The 17830-nt window shown below is 35.7% G+C and overlaps 1 protein-coding gene and 1 long non-coding RNA gene across 8 annotated transcripts in view; one reads left to right on the forward strand and one right to left on the reverse strand.

Annotated features, from left to right (window-relative positions):
* Positions 1-17830, reverse strand: part of FUT8 (fucosyltransferase 8) — a 96553-nt gene that overhangs the window by 57076 nt on the left and 21647 nt on the right. The window lies entirely within an intron of this gene.
* On the forward strand, positions 273-17823 carry LOC119701121. Of its 2 annotated transcripts, none has more exons than XR_005257003.1 (3): positions 273-315; positions 11286-11437; positions 16019-17823. It is a non-coding gene; the product is annotated as an uncharacterized LOC119701121 (long non-coding RNA). The 2 variants fall into 2 exon arrangements; XR_005257005.1 differs by having other exon boundaries at positions 16429-17823.

Raw genomic sequence — 17830 nt, forward strand, 5'->3', positions numbered from 1 at the left:
TTTGAGAGTTAACAAACAGAAATGGTGCATCCCTTTCTTAACAGAACTTAATAGAACGTTTGCCTCCTGTTTCACTGCCCATCTGGGACCAAAGTACAGCTGCCTCTTCTTGGGGAAAGTGCAGCTCCCTATTAGTAGAATAATCTGGATGCCTTGGGAAAGGAACAGAGAGGGAGAAAAAAAACAACCTTAAGGTAATATTTGACTTTTCCATTCTTGTTTCTGTTGAATTGCTCCACTAAACTTTCCTGTCTTTTCCACTTGCTTCCCTGTGTCATTCCTTAATGGCTGCAGACATCAGAAGCAAGATCAGAGGTAATATCTTTCCTTTTCTGGCTGGCATCAAAGCAACATGCAAAAATCTAATAACCAGGAAACTTAACATCAGTCTGTTCACAACTCAGCTGGATGTTTATAAATCAAGATGAAAAACAGGCAGATGAGAGAGCTGCTGAGTTTGTAATAGTTATGCAAAAATGCATGACACTTGGCAGCCATAAGAAAACTCAAGTGATATTTGCAACCAGGAGGTTTTGCAAAATCAAAGCATAGTCAAGGCTATACGGTATTCAGATGCTGGGGGGAAAAAAAAAAAACCTAACAGTCACAGAACTGAACTAAAAGACTTTCTTCTTATACATGGCAGGCTTGGAGCTGGGTGATTTGACAGAAATGCCGAAATACAGTTTTGAGTGGGCCACATCAGGGAAAGAAAGTCAAATAGGATCATTAACTAAATAATCATACTTGCTTTTCTATCACCATTTTCTAGTTCAAATTGAACCATGTTTTATGCAGTACTTTTATTAGAGCAAGACAAATTTTACTGGGGATTGCAAATAGCAATATTGCCATATGATAAAGAAGTATCTGCCTTAACTTTAATTCCACTGTGCCAAAATATGTGAATCTTAGCCTGCAAAAATTTCCCTTGGCACTCCAGTTTTCTTTTACTTGGGATACAGAACTTTACACACTAAAAAGCACCAAAAAAGTCACCTAATGAGCTAATTCAAGTATGGGAAGCAATTTACTTGCATTAGCATATAGGTTCATGCTGTCTAATTTACACTGGTTTACAGCTTTTGTAGAGCTCCATGCCACCAAAAGTCGATTGCTTTCTGCATGTGATCCTCACCATCACCATGGCTCAAGTGTACCACTGATCTAAGATCTATTCATTCATTTAAAAGTGAAGGAACTGAAAAACTCAAAGCACTTTGTACAATAGTAAGGCTAAGAATAAAACGGAGCTATGAAGTTGCAAGTCAAAACCTCACATAATGCTGTCAATGCCTTTTCCTCTCAAAATGGGCATGACACATTATTAAGGGAAAATGACAGGTGAGTTTACAACATGCTGAGTTTAAAACACTTTTGAAAGTATTAGCTTCTTGCTTAGCTCCCATTATGTCCTTTTAAACTTAATACTTTAAGTTTACACTGTTAATCAGAATTCCCATTTTTATTTACAACAACTATCCCTAATGCATAAAGTTGCTGTCAAACCATGGCGCGTGTTAGCAACTATCAGCTTTAATGAGTGAGCTATTTTCTTTTATTTGTAAGATGGGATTTTTGTGTCTCTGTGCCCAGATATATATAACTTTTTCTACAGCAATTAAAGCAAGTTTGATGTTTTTTACCAAAGAATACTTTATTTGATAAGGTAAACATTCTAAAACTAAGATTTTAAATTCATTTTTCATATACAGTCTGTAATTATTAAAGCAATATTAATACTTTACAGTAACAAATGACTTAAAAGTTAAATTTGCATATCTTCTCCAAGGTAATTCTAGTGAAATTCCATTCAAGTATTTCAGACTGATAAAAAGTAACAAAATGCAGGATATTAAATGACCATTTGAATCAATCTAGAAGTCCAGCACTTGTAGGAAAAACCTAAAATCGTGTTACTCTTAATGTTTCCTAAGTAAACCTACACAGCCACACAAAGGCATTTCCTTCATAGAATAATTGTGTATAAACTCATTATTTGTGAGAAAAGCAGTATTTTCCTTTGCGGTGAACACATTATAACAAGGATCTGACTATCACAGCCAGCAGCTCCTATGTTTAGCTGCTTTACAGCAGTATCTCACAATTCTTTAACTTGCAAGTTAGGCTTTTTCCACCTACTCTTTTACAACAGGTATTACGGTCTTGTTCCTACTTTCAGTGTAGGCTTTTTCTAGCCCTTCAGCTTCCTTCATTTCTGAATAGCTCACGCTAATTTTAGCAACAATAACAAGAAAAAATCAAGGATGCCCATTATTCCCCATACTGGAATTTAAAAGAGCTCTCCATGGTTCTGAGCTACCTCCTGCCAGAGTCACATACACACCACAAACTCTTTTTCATTCGAGTCTGGCTAAGGCCCAGATAGTACGCTTTTGGTTTATAAATCTTTGTATTCTTTTTAAAGCAAGCAACCCTGCTTTAGCAAACTGAGTCTCAGGATGGAATTTCCTAGTAATTTAAAGGGGAGTCTGGATAGCATTCAGTTCCACAGGGGGGGGGGGGGGGGGGGATAAAGGATCTACGTCTCTAGCCCTTAAGAGACTCACAAAATCAAAAAGCAACAAGGAAACAAGAAAATCAGTCTGCTCCCCCACTTGAAAATTGCAAATGAAGATTATAACAAATGGCAGCAGAAGATTAGAAGGCAGGGGCTACCCCATCATGCTGAATTATACATGATTATCTACATAGAGGTAGGTAAATGAGGAACTTAGGTGAAACACTGATTTTTGAAGTTGGTTTTGCTAAAATAAAAATATTCTAGACAGACAAGTAGACTCATACAATCATAAAAGTTTTTGGGTTGGAAAAGACCTCTAAGATCATGCAGTCCAACCATTAACCCAGCATTGCCAAGGCCACCACCAAACCATGTCCCAAAGTGCCGCATCTACACATAAGCACAACAAACAATTTTTTTAATACTTTGAGCACTCTGGGCTCCCAAGACAAGGAGGCCTCAAGAAAACTTTAACAAAATAAATGGTCCCATAAATAGATTATGCCAAAATCCTTCTTATGTGGAGACTACCAGGGATTCTAAAGGATAGAAGGCAGGTTATACAATAAGGTATAAAATATCACCTGTATAAGATAACAAGCTGTTTAATGCTACTGAATGCTCTGTGGTGAAATGACTGCTGAGAATAAAGACAGAATTCTATAAGAAAACTAGATGGTCTTTTAGAAAATGCTGGGAAGGAGCTGGTGACTTTAAGTCCACAGTCATCAGAAGCAGCAGGAAAGAGGTCTTTGGAGCACAATTTAAGCTGCTTTGTAAAATATCAATGACCAAGTTTTTGCTCCCTGTGACACACATAAACCAAGCAGAGAGGTGGTGATGAAGCTTAATTAGAAGATACTAAACTGACAGCCTACAGAAGTTTTGAGAAGCCAATTTTTACATACATAAAAGCTATATAATATATTTTTAGCACAGTGGAACTGAAACACTTGACACAGATGCCATAAGTGCAAATTATGTTTGAGATTATTATTACAGCACATTAAATACAGGACCACAGCAGGAAAGTTAAATGAAATAAATGTATTTGCAGTTACTAGAAGGAACTTAAACTGATGCCTACATTGAAATCTTTATTCACAAAGAAGATGACAGAAGAATTCTTGCAGCTAGGAAGATACCATACTCATCAGAAACAATAGGCACATGAATTAACACCAGATACTGGGAAATAAAGAACATTGTTTGGAATGTCATGGCTCAAAAGGTGACTAAGTTTTATAAACTAAATTAGCATGGAATTTGGGAGACCTGGTTGATGTAAAACACTAGGATTTTCAGAAGGCACTACTAGATTGTGAAATTCACTGTAATTAAAATGTTTTGAGTTTAAGGGATATTATATGTTAAAGAAAGCAGACTTAGATATTCTTTCTACAAAAATCCATTCATGGATACTATACTGCATCTGTCTTAGAACAACCCAAGCCCTGGAAGCTCAGAAAGTGAGCTAGAAGGGTCATGGCTGCTTGCTTCCACTTCTACAGATAACTGCTACTGACATTTGAGTAGGACAGGGAGCCTTTGCAGACAAAAGCTCAGATCACATTAATTTTAAATCTGACTTTTTCTGACTGGATCTTATGTAGGCATGGTCATTGCTGAAAATCTATTCAGTCAGTGAAGGAAAAAAGTGAAGAAAATTGCAACAAAATACAGTAAATATACAGTGCCACAGAACTCAGCCCATTCTGATATTGTTCTTAAGAGTCTTCAAGATATCTAATATAATGAACTTCTGAAGCATCAGAGTTAGGGAGAATATTTTTACTGCAAAAATTTCAAAAGTAATTATTTGGGAGTTTGCTGGAATGGTACAGTGCATGTGGAAGTAGGTAGCAAGAGCTGAATTCCGCAGATACACAACAAACTCATACTGCTGAAGTATTTAGGGAAAACTTTTTCAAAACTAAGCCTTACCAATGTCAATGTTAATACAGATTAAATATATAACAGAGAAAATAATTTTTATTTTTAAGATTGCTTTCTCTCACACTCTTCTTTTTATGAAAAGCAGGAGTAAGACATATAAAGAAAGAAGTCACAATGTGTGACCAGTCATGTGAAAATGGAGAAAGATGAGACAACCCAAGCATTTCTACCAAAAAAATGTTATGAAAGATGCTTGGATGGTAAACTAAAGCATGAAACATAATATTTTACCTGTATTTATAAAACGATCAGTATTGGAGCTTAGACAAAACAAACTCATTACATCATCTGTAACTTTGTTCTAATCAGAGAGCTTTCCATCCCTCATAACAAATTTAAAAATCCCAATAATAAGTTTTGTAAATGCAGTGATTACTATGTTCTTCTACAAACAGAGTATTATTAGGACAAACACAGTTAAAGCCTCCAAAAAGCAGTCTATTAGGAAAAGAAGATTGAAGAAATTTTATAATTGTATGTGATTTTTATATCCTAATGAAATCTGTGCATATGAACACTTTGTGTTCATGCTTTAATTTAGGAACCTCACCACTTAATCAGTATATGGACTACTTAAAACACAGGCAGACTGCACTCCTCAGAACTGTGTAATAAACAAAAGTGCTCACAGGGTGTCATGTGCTTCTGCTGGTATAATTAAGTCCTTCTGTATTCAAAGGACTTACTGTTCCTGCACTGCACCCCTAACTTAGATCCTGATCCTGCAACCAGCATTCACAGAAGCATCCATACACATCCAAAGTGTCAGCTGTAATCAATACAGGAGAATTCTCAGAATAAAAACACAAACCCATACTACCTATGTGATTTCAAACGCTTTCATTTCCTGAAAATTGGTCTGAATTATTGCTAATGTTTTCAGATCCAATCATCAGTTCAGAGGAAAGCTATTCATTTTCCCTTTTTTCACTTATATGCATTTCTGTAACTGATGTCAAATAAATTAACTATTTACTAAATATACTTATTAGAGGGGGAAAAGCCCATGGAATACCAACACTGCATTCTCAGCACAATAGTGCCTCACCCACTTTCTAACCACATTATACAGAGGAAAAAAAATAGATTGCCAAAACATCAAAACCCAGAGACTTCATTTAAAATATACGTAATCATAAAACATTACATTTCAAGTCAGAGGGGGAAAAAGTACATTTAGATAATGGTAAAACTTGTTTTCAAAGTTCAGGGAATTATATGTTTTAAATTCTAAAAATTATTTATGTTTGCTGTTCAGATACCCCATAAGTGTAGTATATAGGGAAACATGAACTGAAAATTGGACAAATAACACTGATAAAGTGGTAACTGATTTTCTCCCTGCACTCCATCCATCACTGCACAATACTACCAACATAACTAGCGCTGGAATTCTTACTTCAGAACAGATTCCTTGTGCTCGATAGAACTTTTCAGATATACCAGCCCTCCAGCAGCTTTTGCCTGCTGCATACACATATGCTTTCACAGAGACTGAATCAAACAGCCACCAAAATTCTGACTGCACTTTACAATCTGTAAACAATTGTAAATTTTAAATCTGTAAAATGTAATCTGTGTTTTACAGATTTAAAATCTGCAATACAACCTGTATTTTACAATTTTCTTTTTCTCAACCTCTATAACTTGCAAACATTAACTTGTTTGCAAAGACATGAGAATCAATATCATTACAGTATCTCAGATGCAATTCTAATTCTGTCTCCTCTGCTCACAGTTAATTCAAATTTGATATTAACCTAAATAATCTTGGACCACATACATTTGCTGTTTTCAGATTTTTCATAAAGACACCAACTTGAAATGTATTACTAATATGGTTCCTCTGAAAATAAATTTTATGATCTGTTCAGCCACCTTTTCAGGTGTTGATTAATGCCCCATAAACGACTTCAAGACTGTGAGTAGCTGCCACTACACTTATTTGGAGTAAAATCTTAGCCTTTTCCTTGATGAAGCTAAACAGCTTGTATGGCTGAAGGCACGTTCACATTGAATTTTTTTCAGAAAAGGTGCAAAAATATTGCGATAACATTTCTCCTTTTTAACTTCAGAACAAAACAAAGTGATAAATTCCTTCAATAAATTATAACACCAAGGTTAAACAAGAATGCTGTGCTTTTTATTTTCACCCACAGCAGCACCACTAATTACTACTGGCATTGCTATCTTGCCTCTCACTACCAAAGTGTTTGTTCAACACAAATGAATGACAAGTCTTTTGCTATGGTCAGTAGAATTCTTCAGCAGTTTAAAATATTTACAGGCCTGGTTGCAAGATATCTACTTCACAACATAACCATCACTTTTCCGAAGCATTGTGGTGATGGACATCAGTTTCCTTAAATCAGGAGGTTAAAACTGATGTAAGCTTTCTTAAATAAATGAAACTTCTAAAAACAGCTACCAGAATATGACAGTGAGATGAATTTTGCTATCTACTTACTAAACATATTACTAAATCAATATTAAAGACAGCAATATTGAGGAAAAGACAGTCAAGAGTAACCAGACATTTATTAAAAAATTTCACATCCTCTTACTGCACTAGCCCAGGATGTGTTTATTAGCTAAATTAGCTAATTTTCAAATATCAGATATGTAGCAAAATATTTTTGTTTTCTTTTGAAAAACAACAGAGTGGTAAGCATACAATTTATGGTTGTAAACATTTACTCATTATTTCACAGAAATATGTAACATTACAAAAAGGTTCCCCAATGACATATAAAAAGAACCAGTACTTCCTACTTCGATACAACATCACTTATAAATAGTCCAAATATTTATTAATTGATTTCATAAGACTTCCCTAGGAAAAACTCCCTATGCAACAACTGATGGAAGAGAAATTTCATACACTGTGTTTATCTCACTGTGATTTACACAGTTGGTTCCAGAGATAAATAAATAATTTGGATCTAGAGTTGAGCTTTAAGATGTTTATTAATTTCAGCCATACAAAAGAAGTTAAGCTTTTTTAAAACAGCATGCAATGGAATATGTATTTTAAATATACTAGTAGTATACCTTGTTTTTTACTAGCAATGATGGTAGATGAAACTCTAAGACTTCCAAAGGTGATCAAAAATTCAACACTGGTATTAAAAAAAAAAAAACACACAACCCTGATTTGCTTTAAATGGATCCATTACGAGACATACTGTACCAAGTAACACATATCATATAGTCATATCTCCATGGAATGCTATGTGCACACATTCATTTAGTACCATTGAGAATTTTTTATTCATTACCTGACCACAGGAAGAGCTCTTTCAAAATCTCAATATGTTCTCACTTCCAACTTCTTCACTCCCTATCTATATTAGAGAAGCACGCACACAAAAAATAATTAAAATTAAAACATTATGCCAAGATTATTTGGTCATAAATATAATTCTGAATGAAGTTTCCTACACAGGTTCTATCCAGAAAAGCTCAAGAAACTCTATTTTCCAGAAAATTTATTCTTATGATGAAGTACACATGACCTAGCACAGGCCCTTGAGCAGGATAAAATGAAACCTTGCATTACACTGTTACCATTACGAAAAATAACCACATATTCTGATTTTTTCTATTCTGTTATGGGGTTACAAATTCTCAAAAAAAACTGTTTCTCCTTCTCCCCAAAATTTCATTTTTCTAAAAGCAATTGTTGAAGAGCCTTGCCAAAAATGGGCAATTTAATTACAGTTTATTGATCAGGTCACCTCTGCATTGGCTCTTCTTCAACACACCATACTTGAACACACATCCAATAACTCTTTTCGTGGTTGTGTTTAACTGGAGTTAAACTTAGAGATCTTTTAAATCAAAGACCATCTTCAGAATTGCTGTAAAATAAGGTTCCATTAAGAACAGCACCTTCTGGTTTCCTGGTATTGAGACCAACATAAGCAAGTTACACAAGCAAGTCAGTTGTACATATACAATTGAAAGGATCTGATCCTAGTACAGAAGTATAGTCAACTAAGATGAAGGTATAACCTATGAAGTAGTCACATTTAAAGGGAGCAATGTGGGCCATCATTTTGCAGTGCTGTTAAAGGTTTCTCACATGCAATACAGACTTTTGGAACAGTTTGGTTAAGGTTTTTTTGTTTGTTTGTTTTAATAATTTTTCTTTTTTTCCTCCTTTTTTTTTTGATAAGTTTGATTGTTTGCTTGTTCGGGACATTTTAATGTTTTAAGTGCTGACTTAAGAAGCTGACTCTTCTCTCCTGCCCCATCCTCTCAGATTTTCTCTGCTTGACCAAAAAGATTCTAGATCAAACACACTGAACATTAGGATACCAATAAAAAGGCATGAAAATGGATATATCATTACAATCACACACCACCAAAACACTCTTAACTTACAGTTCTGAGCTTCCTAGAAATGAGATTAATTATTTCAAAATGTTTGAGAAGACTTACCAGCAAGAAAATGGGGGAATGGGAATCAATTTTGACAATAAATAAAGAAAAACATTATGTTCCCACAAACACTTTTTAACCTGTTCATCCAAATCATTCCAAAAATAATGTATTTGATATTAAAAAACCCACAACATTTTATTAAATATCTGGTTATTAGCTTGTTATGAAATAATTTGTCTTCCCTGTTTGCTTAGGAAAAATGCATTTTTATACTTCATTCCTTAATCTTGTCTAATTAAATGACAGGCAGAGAAAGATAAAAACATGCTCACATGGCAAAAAAGTCTAGAATCCTCTCCACAATTTGACTGCATGGATTGGGCCAGTGGAACAGAGAAAAAAAAAAGGTAAAATTCTTCTTGCCTTGAAGAACACTGAACACTCTGAGAAACAGAACTGAGAAATTTAGCAGCTGAAGAAAGATAATCAATTCATAAACACAGCAACATCTTACTAGATGAAAGAAACACTTGATTACTCATCATAACAGGCCAGGAATTAGACCAAAAAAAGTAACATCCTTAACCAGAGTACCAGAATAAATCACATTTTAAAAAAAGTACTCTAGATGTGAACAAAACAGAAAACCCCCAAAAAAATTCTTCATACTATAACTGCTAAAAAGGGCATAGATAATTTTTTTAAAAATTATTTTCTGTGTGCATATGGATACATGCTCCTAACATGTCTAAAGAAATGGCAGAGTTTAAAATACTGTTGGAATACAAGACAGCAACAGAAGTAGTTGGCCATGACTTAGTGAGCAACTACATGGAAAGAGCACATACATGCACAGGAATACTGAATTGCATCAAAGTTCTAATTACTTTCTGTATCAAGCTATCAGTTAATTTCTCTGATGCTTCTTTAAAGAAGAAATTTGAGTCTCAGTGCACAGAGATCTGGAGAAAATCCATATACTTTTAGGAAAGCACACAAAACCTACTCATTCTATTTGGCACGCACAAGGAAAAGACCCCATTCTCTCTGCCATCCACTCCATCTCTAGATGACATGTTTACAACAGTTACAGTTACTCAATTATGAAAAAGCTGATGAAAAGGAATAAATGAAAAGCAAGCAATAAGCAATAAAAGATAAATGGAAAAACCCTCAAGTTCTGCCAAATTTAGGGATTTGCAGAGTTCAAGACAGAAAGATCAATGCTCCAAAAAAGCATGTGGAAGAAAAAAAGGTGAACAACTTATGTTAAAATACTCTCTGAAGCCTTTAGAATGCATGAACTACATTCCACTAATTTTTTGAACAGAGTTCAAGTTATTCGTTTTCTTGACCTTGCCTCAAGCTATGCTCCCTGCTCTAGTGAAACACCAAAACATTAGCCCACTCTAATATATGCTGCTGTAAAATTCTCCAAAATTCAGATATTATTTTTCACTGGTCATATCCTAACAACACTCTCTGGAATACTGCTATTGGACTAAAGAGCCAAAACTAAATACAAGCTGCTAGCTGAAAAATCTAGGGAACAGTGGAATACTTCTGATTTAATGACTTTTGACTTCAAGTATATGCTTTAGAACAGTTTTCAGAAATATAACATTTCAAATAAACAATGTAGCACTGACGTAGAATGAATGTTCAATTTTCAGTTTTTGCATAATAACATCCAAAAATATCTGCATTAATTTTTCCCATCCAATGGAATTCAGTAACTCAGATTGATCATACAGATCATTTTACATCAGAACACATTTTAAGAAATAAGTATTAGTTAACAGCAACAATTATTAATTGAAAACTAGAGATTTCAGGTACATGTAAATTAGTTAACTGGACTATCTGGAACACTAGGATAAAACGTTATAAAATAATAAGAAAACATGTAGTAAAATACAAAGATCATAAAATATTTTTAGTAAAATAACTTAAGAACCTATTCTAATAGTATTCCTACACTAGAAGAAGTTTTATTCCATTTATTCTTTATTCCAGAAAGCATTAATTGTAATACTGCTGCTAAGAGCGGCCCATCAGCACACATAAATTTGTTTTTGTAAATTTTCTGGCCCCTTTTCACAAGATCTTGTAACCACAGAAAGGTGCACAATACAGCTGACATTCCAGAGCCTTCTTTGTCACTAACTATGATTAATGAACTGTTTTACAATGCTCTGTGGGATGCTAATCATAGCATTCAGGAAATTATGAGAACTCAAGAGTCCACTTCCCACAACTTCATTAGTGGCTTTTTAGTGTCCCCTTTATGAAATACATGTGGCTCATCACACCAGTTTTCATTCAGCCACTCTCCAGAAGATACACGAATTCTTCTCAGAGCAGTGTTATGAGCATGCAACAATAGCATACATAATTTTCCGTATTTTTTTTACTTCAGCAACTACCAAAACACATTGAAATGAAGATAATCAAGAAGAAAGGATGCATGACACAGATGGTGCACAAAAACCATCAACTGCTGCAAGTGTTCACTGACCACCTGCACAGTGCTGAGTGGTGCTTTCGGGTCTGTGAGAAAAGCACCGAGTTGTAAGTTCACTCACTCTTACAGTTACAGGACAATCAGCAATCTCCTCGCACCCTTCAGACTATGTTCATGCCAAACACAACAGCACATAATGCTGATGACACAATCCAAGTCACTTGACAATGGTGCAAAATGGAAAGACTGCCCTCCAGAAGCTTGCAATTCCAGACTACTATCTGCTTTAAAGGAAATATAAAGTAAACAGCTATTCTCATACATTTAGAGACACTAAAAACATGACCTTTGCCCAGTACTGCCACTGTAACATGCAGGAAAAATTCCCTTTTAACACAAGGGAATTTCTACACTGTGATGAATCAAGACAAGAGTGATATACAGTAGTTCTGTGTTCCTATCTTAAGTTTAGAGGGGAAAGAAGTACTTTTCCATAGTTAAAAAAAAAAAAAAAAAGAATACCACTAATATTAATGTGGTTGGAAAGGAAGGTGCAAAAATCAGTCTTTTAAAAAAAGGACTTTGTGAAAACATTAGCATATTTCTTGGAAAGGAACATGTTCAGTGGAAGAGTTGCAAAGCCAACATTCACTCAGAAGGATTCTACCATTAGCTCAACAGGTGAAAAATCTACACACCATTTAGAAAGGAGTAATACAACTGTTGCATAGAAGACGCAATATGATGCCTGAAAATGAATTAGGCTGGCAGAAAAGGAGCTGGTAATGCCTTGAGACAAGGATGGATTTCACAGATTTATATTCCTGTTACTGTGATACATTGTATTTTACATAGTATTTGTGACAAAAATGTTACCAGCAACATGCTGACTTGGGTAAGGGTATATTAATAGCCTGCCCCCAGAGGGGAATACAGCACCAGGAATTGGACTGTGATTGCTCCATAGTAGTCTGTAATATCCTCTTTTCCCGAGCCACAACATGAGGTCTCAGCTCCATCTGCAAGCCCAATGGCAATCCTGGCTTTCTTTCCATCTAATGTGTATATTCTGCTATACTGTTTTGCTGCACTCTAATACATCATGACTATCATCTTTGCTTTGGGATCCAATAATGATCACACACTTTCTCCTAATTCTTGCATCAGGACCACACATTCTCCAAGACCACACATTCTCCAAGAAAAGGCACATGTTTTTACTAAAACCATCCATGAGGTTCAAACACATTAAAAGAGAAAACGAGAACAAATGATTCCCAGATAAATTGCTCAACTTCTTAGTTACCAAACGTCTCTTTTCAGCTATCACCAATGCCTTTTCATTTAGGATTAAAGTTCAAATCTTCAAAACTGCTCAAGTAACACTTTACCAGAACAAGCTTCTTAAATCTCTAAAATGAGATATACTTTCCCAGAACCTGCATTTTTACAGCTCTCTTCTAAACCTCTTAAGACTATTTCTGACTAATCTTAGGAACCCCAAACTAGCCATTATACACCCACCACAGCCCATTAATATTGTATACAGCAGTTAATATCACCTCCCCTACATCCCTTCTACTGCTTGTGTTATTCAAAACCATTCTCTCTAATCCATAAGTGCAATCTACAATATTGGTCTCTAGACCTGAGATCACACATTTGGCTCTATCCAAATACTTTCCAGTTCAACTTGCCAAGCAATTTAACAGTTAGTGATCTCTTTCTATCAAATTTAGACATTTATTAGAAGCAATGTGCTCTTCCCAAGAGCTAAAGCAAATGACCAAGAACCTCCTGCCTTGTAGCAATGAGGGAGGTTTCCTTAGAGTTTGAAAGTTCCCTCCTTACTGACAGTTTTTTGGATTCATTAACCCATTTTAATACAGTTAACATGAGTTACGACAAATATGCTTAGGCAAAATCAGTCTGATCAAGACAGTATCATTAGGATCAGTTTCAAGTTAATCACCCTACAATTAACCTCTGTCTTGATTAGATTTTTTTCCACATACTGGCAAACATCTAATTTTTCTCATTCCCCTTAGACTTGGCTTATTTCAACATTTGTTTAAGAACAAAAGAAGTAAAAAAAAAAACCACCAAGACTGAAGTGCAAAAACAATTAAATGAAGATTTTCTTATGCTAAAGGATCTGCCAATTTCAGATGTGTTTATTAGCCACTATTTAGTATAATCCAAACTATAAAGTACTGAATGATCAGTGTAGTATAATTACATGATTAAAAAAGAGCAAAGCCAAAACAACTGCAGAATATTTCTATACTGTAGATGTCGCCTTGACGCTTATCCACATCTTGTTCTTCTCTCTGTGACAACTACAATTTATTTCACTCAACAGCAAAAAGTGTGCAAGTCTATCACACCCTCTACCATTTCATCTAAATATTATAATATTAAATAAAAATTAGTAACTCACAGATACATTTATCCCATATACACTATCTCTCTGTATTTCATACAATAAACAAAATTTTAAAAACCCTGTGATGTACATCCTCACCTATTTAACTGAAAGAATATGTGAAGCAGGAAACTTCTTGCCTGGCTATTTCCTCTGATCTTGTCCCCTTAAACAATTTGTCATTACAAAAGTTTAGTTTCATGTAACAGACTAATCCTAGACATTTTAAAAGGTACAGACTACCAGTGGTATTTGCAATTTGGCTTTTCAGGCACTGTAAAAATAGTACTAATTTTGAGCCAAATAATATCCACCAGGTTATCATGGCTAGTTTTTTTTCAAGATTTCAGTCGATCTTTTAGATTTGGATTATTTAAGTTTAAACTTAGATGCATTCGAGATAAAATGTTACTTGGTCCATTGAAAGAAGTATTTAAGCTGAAAAAAAATTAAATAAGAAACACTGCAATATGCAGAAAGAGATCCTATGCTCCTTCTCAGCATCATTTGCAAAAAGCTGTTCTCACTACGCTTCATTCACAAAACAGACAGACAATTAAGGGGGGAAAAATTTTGCTCCTTAATCAGCCTTTTATTATTTCAACCTCTCCTCACAGGTCTTGGATCAAATGTTATATTTTCAATAGTATTTTCTCCTGGACTCTCCAATTCAGCAAGATATTTTGATTTCTTGGCATGCATTAAGTGCATGGTTCCAAACTAGACCCATGACCTAGCTGACTCCATTTCTACCCTAGGCTGTGCAGAGAGATCGACATCAGTTTTACAGTGCTGAATGACAGCGCTTTCATTTATTCATCCTGCTGTGATGTTACACTCTCAGAACTACTTTCTGTGCATGATACTCTTGATTTAAGGTAGCACTTAACCCTCGATTTCTTTCTTCAAAACTCTCAGCCATTCCTTATCCTGGACTCCCCTTTTTTCTTTTTCTCTAATTTAAAATCAGGATTTTAAGTTTGCCCTTAATGGCTTGAATCCCATTTTTCCCTGCTCATTCTAATTTCTTGCTTCATATTAAATTCTCCTCCAATTTTCCAACCTCTCTGCAGTGTCTCAGCCTGGTATCATTTTTCACTGCAGTAAACACGTGTGTCAACGGATCCATTAGCATCCTCTTTTCTTGAAAAGAAAAACATAAAAGACTGTAGTTTGTGCCTCTGCATCAGAAATGACTTATCTAGAACACACTTTTAATAAAGAATGTAGTTCAGAGAGACATAGGAGCAGGAAGCAATCTTTCAAAGAAGAATCCAAACTAAATGCCTACCAGGATAGAAGAGCACACTGAAGCCAAATGTTAGAACAAGAAACAGACTTTGCTGATCCTCAGGCAAGAGGAAAAGTAACAAGTAAGATCAGAGACACTCCAGAACCACAGAGGGACAGTTCTAATAAAATGGCAGGGCTAAATCAGCAACATATCCTCCTGAAAAGGTATTTTCCAGCAGGAATCATACACTGATCTATTTAGATAGATTTAGAAATAGAGAATATGTATCTGAGATTTTAGGTGCCCTTAAGATAAATAAAACTCAAGATATACAGGCCTTTTCCAGAGATTAGTGTATCTTGAAAAGCCTATTGCAGATTAATCTAACTTACAGAATATCTGAGAAAGGATAAGAAAGTGTTTTAGAATGCAATAAAAAAATGTTGATTTTATCTTTATTTCTCAACAAACTACAGAACAGCAGTTCATAGATGGAATGGATTAGACTAAGTGTGAAATATGATTTGGTGGAAAAAAAAAAGGAAAGGCTACCATGGAAACATTTTTATGTCTGAAAAGAATCAGGAAAAAATATCAAATAAGTATATGGATGATAATACAGTTTTCCCAAGCCATACTATGATAGCAGAAAATAATTCCACATGCAGCTTATTACAAAATCTGACCAGAAGCAGGAATCCAACACAATCCATGGACTGCATGTATTCTCTGCAAGTATTACAGAGAAGATAACACCTCACTGTAGTGCTCAGTTACTTGTCTCAACCCACCAGCACTACCTAGGATCTTACCTCGACACTGAGCCCAAATCAGCTTTCCTCCACTGCTCAACCTCCCTCAGTAGTTGAGCAATGCATATACCAAACCACTGGCTTAACTATAGCTCCAGGCACTGCAGTTTATAGACCTGCTCAAATCCCTTTAATTACCCTCCCACACAAACTAAACAGAAAAGGCAAGAAGAGGTTTCATGCAGTTCTCAACCACTGTGTCTCTTTCTTGCTAAAGGAAGGAACACATCTCTGCTAAAGACAGTCAAACCATCACCACAGCTTCCGGACAAAGCAAGTTAGTGTGAACACAGAACAAGAGGAAGTACAAAAGTAAGTGATTACATATGCACACATGCCTGCAGGCAGGCTCTCACGAGGAAACAGATTTTCATTTACAAAACTTCAAATCAAGATACAAATTGTTCTATTACGTAACATCAAGTATAAGGGACCTGCCAATTCTGACTCCAAGTGAGGTTTTGAGAAGTCATGAAAGTTCTCCTACCTTCCATTCATTTTCAGAGCCTGGAGCACATAGCTACTACACATGGGGCTGGAGACTTGGAGGGTGGGGTGGGGGAAAGACTGTTACAGATTTCCTAGTTACCTGCTAAGATTTTTTTCCATCTGAATCATTGTTTCTAGGCCACATCAATAAACCATTCTGACAAACTGCAATCCACAGAAGCCTATTTTTCTCCAAAGTCAAATCATGTATTCCCAGCTTAGCAACTTCAAGAGAGCATTACCACAAACTGCTGGGCAAATCCACTGACTGGCAGCGGCCTGAAGTGACAGGTTATGCTCCCACACAGCCGCACTTTGCTTCTGCCTGCTGAGTCTCTCCGCTTCTTCTGCACCATTTGGACACTTCTTTGAACAGTCATCTGAGCTGATCCATCCCAAAAGCCAAGAAACAAAACCTTTCCTCTGAATTTGTGAGGTAAATCAGGTAACTCGTTTCAGGAGGAGTCAGACAGAGAAGAAAGCTGGGTTCAGGAAATGGAAACAAGTCATCTCACCAACAGAAGGCAGTCACAACAGCTAACCCTGGACACCACCTGGACACTTGGAGAGCTATCAGCATATTCTTTGTTCTGGCCTGGTCAGAAGATCCCTAGAACATTATTTGAAATCTCACTTTTTTCTTTTTTTTTAAAAATAAACCGTCCATTAAACTCTCTTTAGATGTCGCCAGCTTGACAAGCACTAGTGAAGTTGGGTGAACTGTAAAAGCCTCAAATCTGCAACAAATTTGCTTGAACTCTTAGTCTGATTTGTTCAATTGTGGAAGTTTAAGAAATTTTCACAACTTTCTTATCATAGTTAATAATACTGATCATAACTGATCATAGTCTTTTCTACAGTTACATCAAAGAAAGAACGATGTCATAATATTCTTGGTTTCCAAGTTCACACCTGGATTCATGTTTCAGTGAAGGTCACTTCATTCTTTAAGCATTCTTCTCAAAATGAAGAGAGTTACCTTTCTGCTAACTTATATTTCAATAAAAATAGCGTGTCCTCAAACATAACTATTACAGTACGTACTTGCCCAGACCTTCAAAACCATAAGAATCTGAACCACTGGATCTGGGACATCCCAGAGCACACAATACTTTCCACCCACAATAGCTTAGTTGCTTATAACTCTTGACAAACTTCATGGAGTAGGGCCAGTGCCCAGCCTCTGAGGAAGACCAGTTTACCTCTGAGAAATACATGTAATATCTGCAAAACAGATGGAAAGAGCCCAGAAATACTGCCAGAGAAATACGGGATTTTGTACATAAGACAGAGGGTACATAATGAACCTACCAAAGAATTTCTCTTTTTAGAGATGAGAGGCAAAGAGGAGAAGGGAGATAAATAGGTGTACGGAGAAACAAAAGGTGAAACAGGTATCTGATTGACCCATTTTGTTAGTGATCACTGAAAAGTGAAGGACCTGACCTCTCTTTTGCAAAGTTTCCTCTTCTCAGCTGACAAAGACTTATCAACAGAAGAGCAGCTTTCAATTGTGAAGGCAACATCACAAAGAATAAGA

Source organism: Motacilla alba, chromosome 5 (genome assembly GCF_015832195.1).
Source record: "Motacilla alba alba isolate MOTALB_02 chromosome 5, Motacilla_alba_V1.0_pri, whole genome shotgun sequence".
NCBI lineage: Eukaryota > Metazoa > Chordata > Aves > Passeriformes > Motacillidae > Motacilla > Motacilla alba.